The sequence below is a fragment of the Triticum urartu genome, chromosome 3, assembly GCF_003073215.2.
Source record: "Triticum urartu cultivar G1812 chromosome 3, Tu2.1, whole genome shotgun sequence".
In the NCBI taxonomy this organism is placed as follows: Eukaryota; Viridiplantae; Streptophyta; class Magnoliopsida; order Poales; family Poaceae; genus Triticum; species Triticum urartu.
Genome location: NC_053024.1, coordinates 314,635,878 through 314,653,659, shown reverse-complemented (window position 1 = coordinate 314,653,659; position 17,782 = coordinate 314,635,878).

The window sequence follows — 17,782 nt, the reverse complement described above, 5'->3', positions numbered from 1 at the left end:
GTTTGACATGGTCTTTGTGCTTGCTTAAGCATAAAGTTATTGAAAAAATGCAAATATTTTCAACGCGACCATGGTATCAAATCGGACTCTACGCCATTTGGCTAAGGTAAATTAAAAAGTGTGTGTACATCTCATTGTAGACAACAATCTCTATTTTTTTTATTAAAAAAGGGTAAATTTTGTTATCATATGTCCTTGCCCACATATAAACCAGCTAAAACATGGTATTTTTTTAGTACATGGATTAAGTGGGTCTTTGCGCCATGTCCTTCCAAAATGAAACTATTTTCATCGACAACATGGCTTTAGCGGGTCTCTGCGCCATTTGGCGCAACGGGTCAACTAGTTCTTATATATAGATAAATAGAACAGAGATCTGTATTTTATTAAAAAAAATACATCGGGCTGCCGATCTTTAAGAAAAAGTAAAACCTACACTGGGAGGCCCATAGGCCGGTACGTACATGATGGACCTCAAAAAATAGTTGAAACCACTGTCTCGGTATGTCGTGGGCTGCACATGTTAAAAAACAAAACCTAAGCCTAGCTGATAGTTGTTTGCCCTCTAGAAAAAAATGATACCGGCTAGATCCCCGATACCCTTTCCCGCAAAAACGAAAAAAAGATCCTCGATACCCCTTAAAAAAGCTCCCTGATGACAGTCATTGTTGGAAATTTATTTCGTTTATTGACTAGGTTGACAAACCCATGGGCGCCAACTTCAGTATACAATTAGGAGGAAGCTTTTTTTTTTCAATGAGGCACTTGCTTGCGTACGGCTTGGATCTGGTGGGTCCTCACTATCAATCTCTCGGTGTACATGTAACACCCTCGATGCGACTATAGCTCCCATGTGTCGAGGCACGACTTAGAGACATAATCGCATTGAAGGCATATGTCGCAAGTTAGGCAATCTTCACAACATCCCATGTAATATAAATAATAAAGGGGAGATAACATAGTTGGCTTACACTCGCCACGTCAATCAAGGTACATAAATAACATTACATCATCCAAACACTCATGGCCCGACTACGGCGCCAAAATAAAAGATAACCCAACATGCGACACGGTCCCGATCACCCCCAACAGGGCACCACTACTGATCATCAGGAAAGAAAACATAGTAACGTTGAGAGTCCTCGTCGAACTCCCACTTGAGCTCGAGCGCGTCACCTGGAGCGGAATCGTCAGGCCCTGCATCTGGTGTAATAGTAATCCGTGAGCCACAGGGACTCAGCAATCTCGCACCCTCGCGATCAAGACTATTTAAGCTTATAGGTAAGGCAAGGTAAAAATATATGTGGAGCTGCAGCAAGCGACTAGCATATATGGTGGCTATCCTGTTCGCAAAAGAGAGCGAGAAGAGAAGGCAAAGCGCGAGCGAGAAACTAGATGACAACCTGCGCAAACATTACTCCAACACCGTGTCCACTTCCCGGACTCCGCCGAGAAGAGGCCATCACGGTAACACACTCAGTTGATTCATCTTAATTAAGTTAAGGTTCAAGTTATCTACAACCGGACATTAACAAATTCTCATCTGCCCATAACCGCGGGCACGGCTTTCGAAAGTTCAAATCCCTGCAGGGGAGTCCCAACTTAGCCCATGACAAGCTCTCATGGTCAACGAAGGAATAGACCTCCTCCCGAGACGTTCCGATCAGACTCGGTATCTCGGTTCTTCAAGACACTTCGACGGGTTAAAAACAAGTCCAGCAACACCGCCCGAATGTGCCGACAAATCCCGATAGGAACTGCACATATCTCGTTCTCATGGCACACTCAGATAGGTCAAGCTACGAGTAAAAACAACCCTCGAGTTTCCCCGAGGTGGCCCCGCAGGCTGCCTGGTTCGGACCAACACTCAGAGGAGCACTGGCCCCGGGGGGGGGGGGGTTTAAACAAGATGACCCTCGGGCTCCGGAAACCCAAGGGAAAAAGAGGCTAGGTGGCAAATGGTAAAACCAAGGTTGGGCATTGCTGGAAAAGCTTTAATCAAGGCGAACTATCAAGGGGTTCCCATTATAACCCAACTGTGTAAGGAACGCAAAATCCGGGAACATAACACCGATATGACGAAAACTAGGGCGGCAAGAGTGGAACAAAACACTAGGCGAGAGGCCGAGCCTTCCACCCTTTACCAAGTATATAGATGCATTAAGATAACATGGCAATATAATGATATCCCAACAAGTAAAATAATGTTCCAACAAGGAACGGTCTCCAATCTTCACCTGCAACTAACAACGCTATAAGAGGGGCTGAGCAAAGCGATAACATAGCCAATCAACGGTTTGCTAGGACATGGTGGGTTAGAGGTTTGACATGGAAAATTGGGAGGCTTGAAAGCAAGTGGTAGGCATCGTAGCATTGGCATAGCAAAAGAGCGAGCATCTAGCAAAGCAAAGATAGTAGTGATTTTGAGGGTATGATCATCTTGCCTGCAAAGTTGTCCGAGTTGACTGGATCCTCGAAAGCAAACTCAACGGGCTCCTCGTTAGCGAACTCGTCTCCCGGATCTACCCAAACAAGACAAACAAGCAACAAAGACACAATCAACCACGTGCAAGGATCAAACAGTATGATGCAAGGATGGTATGCTATGCGGGATGCGATGCGGGATGCATATGCAAGATTTGATGAGGGATGCATGAACCTGGCCTCAACTTGGGAATCCAAGTGTGCCACTGGAAAGATGAGATGAAATCGCTTGAAAACGATATAAAGAATGCCGGAATCGAAGTTACGGTTTGGAAATGGCAAGCGATTCAAATATGACCACGTTCTACGATTTACAGCAAGTAGCCATCTAAATGCAACGAGATGAACATGCTACATCACTCAATCATGGCATAAAAATACATGGCAGGGATGCATTCAAGATGCTTAACAAAAGTCTAGCACTGAGCTACGGCCAATTCATCCATTAACAGGTTCAAACAAGCATGGCAAAAATGCATATGGTAAACAGATTTCAGACTTAGTGAAATCAACACTTGTCTGGAATTTCAGATCAGGTAGCACTCTTTGGAGCAACAAAACTACATGCTACAAGATCTGAACATGGCAAAGTAAAACATGGCATGGAGCTACTCAAAAAGCTTAACAAAAGTCCCTTAGTGACCTTGAGCCAAAAGGGATCAGAAAACACATTTGCAAGTATGTGAACATAACAAAAGCATAATCAGTTTTCAGACTTAGTGAAAACTGGCACATGCTGAAAACAGATATCAAGTAGGCATGTTTACGAGCTCAATGCACTCACTACGGAGCAAGTCATGAAAATCTAAGCATACATCCATCAAGAATACTTAAAATGCAAGCTAGACATGGCAAGAACAATAGCATAGCATGCACGGATCAACTACAACATCATCGGCAAAATTGCTAACAAGTAGACAATCTGCCCAGATTCACGAAGTAGCAAAAGTAGAGCTCGATTGACTCAAGCTAGGGTGCTCCATAATTGCAAACAAAGACATGGATGGATAGATCACTACAATATTAATAAAACATCCTTACTGATCATCCTCAAAAGAGGCACGGATCACTAGGAAACAACATGAACATATGGCATCATGAGAAAAACAGATCAAGGACTTAGTGGAATTGCTAAGTCTCTAAAATCAGCACTAACAAGTGCCTCACTTTGCAAGCTTATGCTAGCCACCACACACATCACAAATATACATGGTTTGCACCTCTGGAAAGATGGCAAAACCCTTAACAAAACATATGTAGAACTCATGGGCATATCATGCACACATTAATCATGGCAAAAATGACAAATATCTAAATGGAGTAGCAGATCTGACAATTATCTCAAGTAGCACTCTTCTAACAGCATTTCGGGCATCAAGATGAACTCAAATGAAAATGATGCAATGGAATGAAATGATGTACTCTCTGAGGCGAACAATTTGATATGCTATATGCCCAAATCGGAGCTACGGATGCAAAGTTACGACATGATGAACATGGGCATATGGATTAGGGTTTCGGGAGAAAAAGTCAACCGAGGAGGGGATCTAGATCTGGATCGGATCCGGCTGGCACGGAAAACGAGGTTCTCCGGACTCGGAGCTGGAGCTCGCCGGAGTCGTCGGGGCGGTGTCGGACTTGCCGCGGAGGACGAGGGGGCCGGTCGGAGTCGCGGACGGGCGCCGGAGCGAGGCGGCGGTGTCGGCCGGCGGGAGCAGCGCGGCGGGGCGGCGCCGGAGCGAGGCGGCGGCGGCGGGCGTCGATGGCGGCGCGAAGACCCGCGAGGCGCGCGGCGGCGCCGGCGAGCCGGAGTGGAGGAGGGCGAAGGCGGGCGGCGGCGGATCCGGATGGGCCTCGGGGGCCTGATGCGGGCTCCCCGGGCCGGCGGCAGGACGAGCGGCTCCGCGCCACGTGGCGGAGCGTGGTTGGCGGCGGCGGGACGTCCGGTCAGGGCGGACGTGTCCGGCCGGCACAGAGACGATTTTTTAGGGTTTCGGACGAGGGAGATCCGGATTTCGGAGGGGGTCTATTTATAGAGGTAGAGGGAGCTAGGAGAGTCCAAATGAGGTGCGGTTTTCGAACGCTCTAGATGATGGAGAAGGTTTTGGTGGGTTTTGGGCCAAATTGGAGAGGTGTTGGGCTGCAACACACATGAGGCCTTTTCGGTCCCTCGGTTAACCGTTGGAGCATCAGACGAAGTCCAAATGGTACGAAACTTGACAGGCAGTCTACCGGTAGTAAACCAAGGCCGCTTGGCAAGTCTCGGTCCAATCCGGAATTGTTTAATCCCCACACACGAAAGAAAGGTAGAAATGACCACCGGAGGAGAACGAAGCGCCGGAATGCAAAACGGACAACGGGGAAAATGCTCGAATGCATGAGACAAACACGTATGCAAATGCAATGCACAAGATGGCATGATATGAGATGCATGACAATGGCAACAACACACGGAGACAAAAACCCTAACCCAAGAAAATAAAATAACTTAACGCCGGAAACGGAAAGAGTTGGATTACAAATTGGGAAAGTCATATCCGGGGTGTTACAACACTCCACCACTACGAAAGAATCTCGTCCCGAGATCTAGGACTGAAAGAACGCCGGGTATTCAGAACGGAGGTGATCCTCGCGTTCCCAGAACGGAGGTGATCCTCGCGTTCCCAGGTAGCTTCACGGTCGGAATGGTGTGACCACTTGAGTTTGAGGAATTTGATTGACTTGTTGCGAGTCTTGCGTTCAGTCTCTTCAAGAATAGCAACTGGGTGCTCACAATAAGAGAGATCTTCTTGGAGCTCAATGTCCTCGAAGTTGACGATGCGGTCAGGAGTCTTGAAGCACTTTCGGAGCTGAGAGACATGGAACACATCATGAACATTTGCAAAGTTTGAAGGAAGCTCGAGTTGATAGGCGAGATCGCCTCTCTTGCTGACGATCTTGAAAGGTCCCACGTATCTAGGGGCAAGCTTCCCTTTGATACCGAAGCGACGAGTACCTTTCATAGGAGAGACCCGGAGGTAAACATGATCTCCGATCTCGAAAGCCAAATCACGGTGCTTACTGTCATAGTAGCTCTTCTGGGGGGATTGGGCTGCTTTGAGGTTATCTCGAATTACTTTGCACATTTCCTCTGCCTCTGTGATTAAGTCATTACCCAGCAGCTGACGTTCACCGGTTTCGGACCAGTTGAGAGGGGTACGACACTTCCTGCCATACAGGATTTCAAATGGGGCCTTGCCCGAACTTGCTTGAAAACTGTTGTTGTAGGAGAATTCAGCATATGGAAGACAATCCTGCCGCTTCATGCCGAAGGAGATCACACAAGCCCTGAGCATATCTTCAAGAATCTGGTTGACATGCTCGACTTGACCGCTAGTTTGAGGATGGAAAGCTGTGCTGAAGCGGATGTTGGTGCCCATGGCCTTCTGAAAGGAATCCCAAAACTTGGAGGTAAAGATGCTGCCACTGTCTGAAGAGATCACTTGTGGAATACCGTGCAGAGAGACAATTCGAGAGGTATAGAGTTCCGCCAATTGAGCTGAAGTGATTGACTCTTTGATAGGCAGAAAGTGAGCCACTTTGGTGAGTTTGTCGATGACAATGAATATAGCATCATTGCCACGCTTGGACTTTGGAAACCCAGTCACGAAGTCCATCTCAATGTGGTCAAACTTCCATTCTGGAATGGCAAGAGGTTGGAGGAGACCAGCTGGCCTTTGGTGTTCTGCCTTCACTCTTCTGCAGACATCACATTCATTCACGAATTGAGCAATCTCGCGCTTCATTCGAGTCCACCAATAAGCCTGCTTGAGGTCCTGATACATCTTCGTGCTCCCAGGGTGGATGGAGAGGAGAGAATTATGAGCCTCGTTCATGATCACTTTACAGAGGTCACCTTTGGGCACAACAATACGATCCTCGAAGAAGAGAGTATCCTTGTCATCAAGTCGGTAGCACTTGTACTTGGGTTGACTCTTGACAATCCCAATCTTCACCTTTTTCACCATAGCATCAAGAAGCTGAGCTTGGCGAATCTGGTCTTCCAAGGTAGGGGAGACTTGAAGGTTGGCGAGGAAACCTTGAGGAACAACTTGCAAATTAAGTTTGTGGAAAGCTTCACAGAGCTCGGGTTGATAAGGCTTGAGAATCAGACTGTTGCAATAAGCCTTCCTGCTCAATGCGTCAGCAATCACATTGGCCTTGCCTGGAGTATACTCGATACTCGGATTATACTCTTGAATCATTTCGACCCATTGAGTTTGCCTGAGGTTGAGATTAGGCTGAGTGAAGATGTACTTGAGACTCTTGTGATCAGTGAAAATGTCCACTTTTCTTCCCAATAAGAGATGTCTCCAAGTTAAAAGAGCATGCACAACTGCCGCCAACTCGAGATCATGAGTGGGGTAGTTCTTCTCATTGGGCTTCAACTAGCGAGAGGTATAAGCAACAACTTTCTTCTCTTGCATCAACACTGCGCCAAGACCTTGGAGAGAGGCATCACAAAAGACCTCGTACGGCTTGGATTCATTAGGCGGAGTCAGAACTGGAGCGGTGATCAATTTCTCTTTCAAAGTGTTGAAAGCAATGTCACACTCCGGAGACCAAACGTACTTGACGTGCTTCTGGAGAAGATTTGAGAGAGGCTTCGCGATCTTAGAAAAGTTTTCAACGAATCTTCGACAGTAGCTTGCGAGACCGAGGAAGCTACGAAGTTGCTTCACGTTCTGAGGAGGTTCCCAATTCACAATTGCAGACACCTTCTCAGGATTCACCGCAATGCCCTTGGCAGAGATGATATGACCAAGATAAAGAACCTCATCGAGCCAAAATTCGCACTTGGAGAACTTGGCGTAGAACTTGTGTTCCCTCAGCTTATCAAGTACCAAACGCAAGTGCTTGGCATGATCTTCCTTGTTCTTCGAGAAAATCAGAATGTCGTCGAGATAGACCAAAACGAAGTCATTAGTGTAGGCGTTGAAGATGAAGTTCATCATGCGAGAGAACGTCGGAGGAGCGTTGACGAGGCCAAAATACATGACAGTGTATTCATATGAACCATAGCTTGTCCTGAAAGCCGTCTTGGGAATATCTTGCTCACGAATTCGAATCTGATGATAACCCATACGGAGATCAAGCTTGGAGAATACTTGGGCACCTTTGAGTTGTTCGAACAACTCGTTGATGTTGGGAAGTGGATATTTGTTCTTGATGGTCTTCTTGTTCAATGGACGGTAATCAACACAAAGTCGGTCCGTTCCATCCTTCTTCTTCACAAAAAGAACACCACAACCCCACGGAGAAGAACTAGGCCGGATGAGACCCATTCTCTCTTGAATATCGAGTTGCTTCTTCAGCTCCTTCAACTCTTCAGGTCCGAGCTTGTAAGGACGCTTGCACACAGGTTCCATACCAGGCTCAAGATCAATTACGAATTCAACTGGCCGGTGCGGAGGCATTCCTGGAAGCTCTTCTGGAAAGACGTCTTGATATTCGCAAACGACTGGAATTTGCGAGATAGCATCCAGTTCACCCTTCTCATTGAAAGAAAACAGACGGATGGTATCATCACGAGCGGCAAAGACAATTACATCCTCAGACGAATGAGTCAATTGAATCTGCCTGGCTGCACAGTCAAGATGTGCCTTGTGCTTAGAAAGCCAATCCATCCCGAGAATAAGATCAATATCCGAGTTACCAAGAACAATTGGGGAAGAAAGGAACTTGTAGTCGCCCAACGTGATAGTAACATCTGGCACCTCCAGACTTGCACTCAAATGTTTGCCAGGAGAAACGATATCCATTTGTTTACCCAAATGAGAAGAAACAAACTCATGCTTGGTAAAAAATGGCTTTGACATGAAACAATGCGATGCACCAGTGTCAAAAAGAACTCTTACGGGAATATCGTTAACAGGAAGGTTACCCATGATGACATCTGACGAGTCCTCTGCCTGAGCTGCATTCATCAAGTTGACCTTGGCGTGCTTGGGGTTATGCTTGACCACAGCTGTACTTGCCAATCTCACAGGAGGAGGAGGAAGACGCCTCTGGTTGAAACACTTGTTGGCATAGTGACCCTTCTGTTGGCACTTGTTGCACGTGACCTCTGAAAGCGGACGGTGGTACAGAGCACTCAATCTTGGAGCTTGAGACGAAGTCTTGTTCTGAAAGCCAGGGTTGGGTGGGGGGGAAGATCCACTGCCACCTTTGCTCTTCTGCTGATACGGCTGACGAAATGGAGGAGGAGGAAGCCAATACTTCTGCTGCTTGGCCACTTGAGTAGAGGAAGAAGAAGTAGCATCTCTGACTCGCTTCTTGGAAGCATCACACCTCAGTTGAGCAGCCTCTTGCTTCAATGCCATATTGTAGAACTCATCGTACCTCAAGGGCTCAAAGAGAACAAGAGTGAGCTGAATTTCTTCTCTGAGACCACCCCTGAACTGGTATATCATGCTCTTCTCGTCAGGGACGTCCTGCTTGGCAAAGTGGGTGAGCTTCTGAAACAACTTATTGTAGTCATAGACAGACAAAGAGCCTTGCTTCAGGTTGCAGAATTCGTCACGCTTGCTTTCAACCACGCTCTGAGGGATATGGTGAGCTTGGAAATCTTGACGGAATTCATCCCAAGTGATCACACGTCCACCTCTGGAATCCTTGTACTGCTGGAACCATTCTGCAGCTTGATCTTTGAGTTGGAAAGAAGTGAACTTGACAAAGTCCTCAGGCCTGACGTTACTGCACTCGAAATGCTTGCACAGATCCACGAGCCAATCGTCAGCATCGGTTGCCTCAACACAATTGCTGAAAGTCTTTGGCCCGTTAGCAAGGAACTGGTTGAGTGTAGCAAAGTGATTCTGATTGTTGCCTTGGTTCCCTTGGTTGCCTTGATTGCGCTCTTGAAGAATTTGCATGATCAACTGTGCGTTTGCATTGGTTGCGGCCATCACAGCTTGCCATGCCTCCGGAGGAGGTGGAGGTGGTGGCGGATCAGGATTCGGAGTCGTGCGCGTTGGAGGAGCCATCCTGAAGAGGTTGACATCCATTAGCACAGGGATAGACAAAATATTGAAGCTGAATCCAACGGAATGAAAATTGCAACATAAAGTCTTCACATCCGAACAAAATGAACGAATGCATTCCTCTTGAAATGGTCACATATCCATAAATTGAGAAGTCACTTAGAATTTAGGTAGAGAAATAAATCAACAAGGTACGGATCAAGAATGAATACTCGGTAAGAAATCCCAATCTCAAACCAATATCCGTGGAAGAAGAACTAGAGCTACTAGAATTCCCACCTATGAAACTCCCGAACCTTTCCGGTTATGCAATCAGGTGTTGGGGATACAGGGGAAGCATAATATCTCACCCAAATCTAGCAAATCCTACATCCAGCCGTATCCATCCTTCAACACATAACCGAGAAAAAACTTCGGAAACCATCTACCTCAACCTTCGAAAAGCATCCATTATACAAGTTATGGCGATACTCCCGAACTCCCGCCCCAGTACTGGGTGGCATCGAGGTTATCTCACCAACGAACTGCATAAAAGAGATTTTCGATGTCGGCGTACTAAACTTAGGTATTCCAGAACTGCAACAATAAAATTATGACGACAACACCTCAGAGCTCAACTCCCCGGGACACTTCCACAAAACCCCTGACAGGAGGCACCAAGACAATGTTCTCATCATAAAACCATCAGAACGATTCCAAGATACCCACGTGATCCTAAATTTTTTTTAGTGAAATTTGAGAAGAGAAGAGTCAAAACTCTACGTCAGGATGCCTTACCAGAGCGATGAGGAGACTGGGAAATAAAAAGAATTCCTAAACTCTCCGATATATAATTCCTAAATGACTCAAAACATTTTTCTAGACACAACTCGGCTGCTAAAAACGATCAAGCAATGGGGCTCCTAAGGTCGGGGAAGGCTCTGATTACCAACTTGTAACACCCTCGATGCGACTATAGCTCCCACGTGTCGAGGCATGACTTAGAGACATAATCGCATTGAAGGCATATGTCGCACGTTAGGCAATCTTCACAACATCCCATGTAATATAAATAATAAAGGGGAGATAACATAGTTGGCTTACACTCGCCACGTCAATCAGGTACATAAATAACATTACATCATCCAAAAACTCATGGCCCGACTACGACGCCAAAATAAAAGATAACCCAACATGCGACACGGTCCCGATCACCCCCAACAGGGCACCACTACTGATCATCAGGAAAGGAAACATAGTAACGTTGAGAGTCCTCGTCGAACTCCCACTTGAGCTCGAGCGCGTCACCTGGAGCGGAATCGTCAGGCCCTGCATCTGGTGTAATAGTAATCTGTGAGCCACAGGGACTCAGCAATCTCGCGATCAAGACTATTTAAGCTTATAGGTAAGGCAAGGTAAAAATATATGTGGAGCTGCAGCAAGCGACTAGCATATATGGTGGCTATCCTGTTCGCAAAAAAGAGCGAGAAGAGAAGGCAAAGCGCGAGCGAGAAACTAGAGGATAACCTACGCAAACATTACTCCAACACCGTGTCCACTTCCCGGACTCCGCCGAGAAGAGGCCATCACGGTAACACACTCAGTTGATTCGTTTTAATTAAGTTAAGGTTCAAGTTATCTACAACCAGACATTAACAAATTCCCATCTGCCCATAACCGCGGGCATGGCTTTCGAAAGTTCAAATCCCTGCAGGGGAGTCCCAACTTGCCCATGACAAGCTCTCACGGTCAACGAAGGAATAGACCTCCTCCCGAGACGTTCCGATCAGACTCGGTATCTTGGTTCTTCAAGACACTTTGACGGGTTAAAACAAGTCCAGCAACACCGCCCGAATGTGCTGACAAATCCCGATAGGAGCTGCACATATCTCGTTCCCAGGGCACAGTCAGATAGGTCAAGCTACGAGTAAAACCAACCCTCGAGTTCCCCTGAGGTGGCCCCGCAGGCTGCCTGGTTCGGACCAACACTCAGAGGAGCACTGGCCCCGGGGGGGGGGGTTTAAACAAGATGACCCTCGGGCTCCGGAAACCCAAGGGAAAAAGAGGCTAGGTGGCAAAGTAAAACCAAGGTTGGGCATTGCTAGAAAAGCTTTAATCAAGGTGAACTATCAAGGGGTTCCCATTATAACCCAACCGCGTAAGGAACGCAAAATCCGGGAACATAACACCGATATGACGGAAACTAGGGCGGCAAGAGTGGAACAAAACACTAGGCGAGAGGCCGAGCCTTCCACCCTTTACCAAGTATATAGATGCATTAAGATAACATGGCAATATAATGATATCCCAACAAGTAAAATAATGTTCCAACAAGGAACGGTCTCCAATCTTCACCTGCAACTAGCAACGCTATAAGAGGGGCTGAGCAAAGCGGTAACATAGCCAATCAATGGTTTGCTAGGACATGGTGGGTTAGAGGTTTGACATGGCAATTTGGGAGGCTTGAAAGCAAGTGGTAGGCATCGTAGCATTGGCATAGCAAAAGAGCGAGCATCTAGCAAAGCAAAGATAGTAGTGATTTCGAGGGTATGATCATCTTGCCTGCAAAGTTGTCAGAGTTGACTGGATCCTCGAAAGCAAACTCAAAGGGCTCCTCGTTAGCGAACTCGTCTCCTGGCTCTACCCAAACAAGACAAACAAGCAACAAGGACACAATCAACCACGTGCAAGGATCAAACAGTATGATGCAAGGATGGTATGCTATGCGGGATGCATATGCAAGATTTGACGAGGGATGCATGAACCTGGCCTCAACTTGGGAATCCAAGTGTGCCACTGGAAATATGAGATGAAATCTCTTGAAAACGATATAAAGAACGCCGGAATCGGAGTTACGGTTTGGAAATGGCAAGCGATTCAAATATGACCACGTTCTGCGATTTACAGCAAGTAGCCATCTAAATGCAACGAGATGAACATGCTACAGCACTCAATCATGGCATAAAAATACATGGCAGGGATGCATTCAAGATGCTTAACAAAAGTCTAGCACTGAGCTACGGCCAATTCATCCATTAACACGTTCAAACAAGCATGGCAAAAATGCATATGGTAAATAGATTTTAGACTTAGTGAAATCAACACTTGTCTGGAATTTCAGATCAGGTAGCACTCTTTGGAGCAACAAAACTACATGCTACAAGATCTGAACATGGCAAAGTAAAACATGGCATGGAGCTACTCAAAAAGCTTAACAAAAGTCCCTTAGTGACCTTGAGCCAAAAGGGATCAGAAAACACATTTGCAAGCATGTGAACATAGAAAAAGCATAATCAGTTTTCAGACTTAGTGAAAACTGGCACCTGCTGAAAACAGATATCAAGTAGGCATGTTTACGAGGTCGATGCACTCACTACGGAGCAAGTCATGAAAATCTAAGCATACATACATCAAGAATACTTAAAATGCAAGCTAGACATGGCAAGAACAATAGCATAGCATGCACGGATCAACTACAACATCATCGGCAAAATTGCTAACAAGTAGACAATCTGCCCAGATTCACGAAGTAGCAAAAGTAGAGCTCGATTGACTCAAGCTAGGGTGCTCCATAATTGCAAACAAAGACATGGATGGATAGATCACTACAATATTAATAAAACATCCTTACTGATCATCCTCAAAAGAGGCAAGGATCACTAGGAAACAATATGAACATATGGCATCATGAGAAAAACAGATCAAGGACTTTGTGGAATTGCTAAGTCCTTGAAATCAGCACTAACAAGTGCCTCACTTTGCAAGCTTATGCTAGCCACCACACACATCACAAAAATACATGGATTGAACCTCTAGAAAGATGGCAAAACCCTTAACAAAACATATGTAGAACTCATGGGCATATCATGCACACATTAATCATGGAAAAAATGACAAATATCTAAATGGAGTAGCAGATCTGACAATTATCTCAAGTAGCACTCTTCTAACAGCATTTCGGGCATCAAGATGAACTCAAATGAAAATGATGCAATGGAATGAAATGATGTAATCTCTGAGGCGAACAATTTGATATGCTATATGCCCAAATCGGAGCTACGGATGCAAAGTTACGGCATGATGAACATGGGCATATGGATTAGGGTTTCGGGAGAAAAAGTCAACCGAGGAGGGGATCTAGATCTGGATCGGATCCGGCTGACACGGAAAACGAGGTTCGCCGGACTCGGAGCTCGAGCTCGCCAGAGTCGTCGGGGCGGCGTCGGACTTGCCGCGGAGGACGAGGGGGCCGGTCGGAGTCGCGGACGGGCGCCGGAGCGAGGCGGCGGCGTCGGCTGGTGGGAGTAGCGCGGCGGGGCGGCGCCGGAGCGAGGCGGCGGCGGCGGGCGTCGATGGTGGCGCGAAGACCCGGCGAGGCGCGCGGCGGCGCCGGCGAGCCGGAGTGGAGGAGGGCGAAGGCGGGCGGCGGCGGATCCGGATGGGCCTCGGGGGCCTGATGCGGGCTCCCCGGGCCGGCGGCGGGACGAGCGGCTCCGCGCCACGTGGCGGAGCGTGGTTGGCGGCGGCGGGAAGTCCGGTCAGGGCGGACGTGTCCGGCCGGCGCGGAGACGATTTTTTTAGGGTTTCGGACGAGGGAGATCCGGATTTCGGAGGGGGTCTATTTATAGAGGTAGAGGGAGCTAGGAGAGTCCAAATGAGGTGCGGTTTTTGGCCACGCGATCGTGATCGAACGGTCTAGATGATGGAGAAGGTTTTGGTGGGTTTTGGGCCAAACTGGAGAGGTGTTGGGCTGCAACACACACGAGGCCTTTTCGGTCCCTCGGTTAACCGTTGGAGCATCAGACGAAGTCCAAATGGTACGAAACTTGACAGGCGGTCTACTGGTAGTAAACCAAGGCCGCTTGGCAAGTCTCGGTCCAATACAGAAATGTTTAATCCCCACACATGAAAGAAAGGTAGAAATGACCACCGGAGGAGAACGAAGCGCCGGAATGCAAAACGGTCAACGGGGAAAATGCTCGAATGCATGAGACGAACACGTATGCAAATGCAATGCACAAGATGACATGATATGAGATGCATGACAACGACAACAACACACGGAGACAAAAACCCTAACCCGAGAAAATAAAATAACTTAACGCCGGAAACGGCAAGAGTTGGATTACAAATTGGGAAAGTCATATCCTGGGTGTTACAGTACAGTCCTCTCCGGATTCCTCTCGTTTGTTGAGCATGTTGACAACGGCATATGGCGGTGCCACGGTGAGCGCACACGGACGGGAAAGAACCGAAGACGGGGAAGAAGCCTTCATTTTTTCGAACATACCGCACTAGCCCGATGGCTGCAGCCCTCTCACCCAAAAGCTGTACTGCCCGGGTTCGATTCCAACTGGTGCAGTTGAAAAATATCTAACACTTGCCAAAATTTCGTCCCTAGTTTACCCAGTTTTTCTCATACTCAACATTGTCTTGCTATTTTGAAAATAGCATATCATTTTGACTTTGCATCATATGAAGATGTGCTATACATGAATGTTGATCAGCATGATGTTAACTTGTTGTTAGTTTGATTTTTTACCATGAATAAAATTTCCAACATTCTGTTATCCATGTTTGAAAAGTGCCTATTGATTTAAATGCTCTGCCTCTGAAACATGAAGTTTCTTATCTGAAAATCACTTGGACAAGCAACCATCACCGGTGTTGGATGTGACGCCCCCGATTCAACCATACACTAATCATACACGTAAACGTGTACAATCAAGACCAGGGACTCACGGGAAGATATCACAACACAACTCTAGACACAAATCAAAATAAAAACAAGCTTTATATTACAAGCCAGGGGCCTTGAGGGCTCGAATACACAAGAGTCAGTGGAAGCAACAATATCTGAGTACAGACATACGTTAAACAAGTTTGCCTTAAGAAGGCCAGCACAAAAGCATCAATGATCAAAAAGGCAAGGCCTCCTGCCTGGGAGCCTCCTAACTACTCCTAGCCGCCGGCGTCCGTCACGTAGTAGTAGGTACCCTTGGGGTAGTAGTAGTATTCGTCGGCGGGGGCAGCGGTGTCAGGGGCTCCATCATCTGGTTGCATCAAACAGAAATGGGGGGGGAAAGAAAGCAAAGCAAACGTGAGTACTCGTCCGAAGTACTCAGCAAGCAAGGATCTACACTACATATGCAACATTATCAAAGGAAGGCTGTATATGTGGACTGAACTGCAGAAATGCCAGAATAGAAGGGAGAGCCTAGTCCTATCGAAGACTATCATCTTCAGCATCTTCAGCGGTCTTGCAGCATTAGAAGAGTGCAGACTAGCATAAAGTAAAGTAGTAGTAGTGTCATCAACCTCGCCCAGAGATCCTTCCTTGACTCCCTGCGAGAAAGCAATCCCAGAATCGTACTATCCACTTCTCATCTCAAGTATCCAGTTATAGTTGTATCGATCGAGATACAACTCCAAGTGCCCGTTACTGTAGGACAGGCTATCGATAGATGTTTTCTTCCCTGCAGGGGTGCACCAACTTACCCAACACGCTGGATCAACTCCGGCTAGACACACCATCAGGTCATGACCGCCCTCGGCTGATCAACACACCGCAGTCCTACCTAGGCTCGCCAGACAGGCCAGCACGCCGGTCTACATCCCAAGCACACATGGGTCTTGGGCCCATCGCCCTTTGCACTCCTGCATGTTGCATACGCGGCCGGTGAGCAGACCTAGCCCACCTTATACAAGGCGAGGCGTTCCAGTCCAACCCGGTGCGCGCCACTCCATCGCTGACGTCCATTGAGCTTTCAGCTGATACATACGACGCAGAGTGCCCATACTTATTCCCACGTGATGGTTAGTGCTATCAGGCCAGAGGCCCCTCGGATCAAATATCCAAATCGTAGTGGATTAGGAACGCGCGGTAACGAGCAGAGACTCACGATCGATGTGACCCCGTCGCCCCGTCTCGAGGACTCGCAGCAAGGGCTAAGAATGACCGGCCACGCCTCGTAATTATCTCGCGGGCACCTTCCAGGTCAACCCGACTCCATATCACTCACAATTAAGCTCGCGCAGGTACCCCTTGGGGCCGACCCATCTTTAGTAACATGGTTCAGTGTAAAGTCATAGTAACCATAGTAACTGTGTGTCTAACACCAAGGGGGAAACCTGAGGAATCACCCTCGACGTATTCCACTCGATGTAACCATCAAGGTGGACTTGGAGGAATCACCCTCGTTGGTCCACACTTGAGGGGTTGCATGACAGAGTCATTACCGAGAGTGGTCAAGGAGGAATCACCCTCGACGACCACAACCGAATAGCTACACTATAGGGTTAACATCAGAAGTGCTGATGAGGTATCACCCTCGGCACTCGATAGCAACTCTGCAGAGTCGTACAACTAAGGGGAGTGAAGTGCGGTGTCGGGCCTGGACGTCGATCACGTTGATCGAGTCATCGAACATAAAGCGGGGTAACTGGGAGAAGATGGGGGTCACTGATGGATCTCTAACCATCCTATACTAAGCAGTTTAGAATAAGTAGGTAAGTTACGATAGCAGGTACAAAAGCAGGCTATGCATCAGAATAGGAGCAATCAATTACAACAACAAAATCTAATGCAAGCATAAGAGAATAGAATGGGCGATATCAGAATGATCAAAGGGGGGGTGCTTGCCTGGAAGCTTTGCTGCAAAGCAACAAGGGTTGTCGGAGATGTAGTCGATCACAGGGGCAGCATCGGTCTAGGGTCTACCAATGAGAAGAGGGGGAAGAAAAAATAAATATAAAATAAACAAACCATCATAAAGCATAACATGGTAAAACGATGTGCTAGGGGTGACCTAACGCGGTAGTACACGATACAGGCGAAGGGGAAAAACATCTGGAAATGTTTTCCCGGAGTTTGGCATTTTTCGGACAGATGAAAGAGGGGAAAAGGTTCCATGTTCGTCATGCTAGAGGCACGTGACAGATGAACGGAGGGCATATTCAGATTCATTGGATTTTTCTGAGCAACTTTCATATATAAATTATTTTCATTTGAGTTATGGTTATTTTTCTATGATTTTCATAGATTTAAGTATTTTATGAAATTACTGTTAATTCGAATTAAATAGGAAAACTGCTATGTGTACCCACAACCACAGTGTACATAGCTAGAGAGGCTAATATGTGGGGCCAGGGGACTGGATTGACTCAGTCAAAGCTTGACCGGTCAAAGGACATAGTGTAGGCAGGTCCCACATGTCATTGTTATGATTAATTAGACTTTAATTAAATTAAATTAACTAAAAGTGGGGGCCACTGTCATTGGCTAGCAGTTAAACTAACTA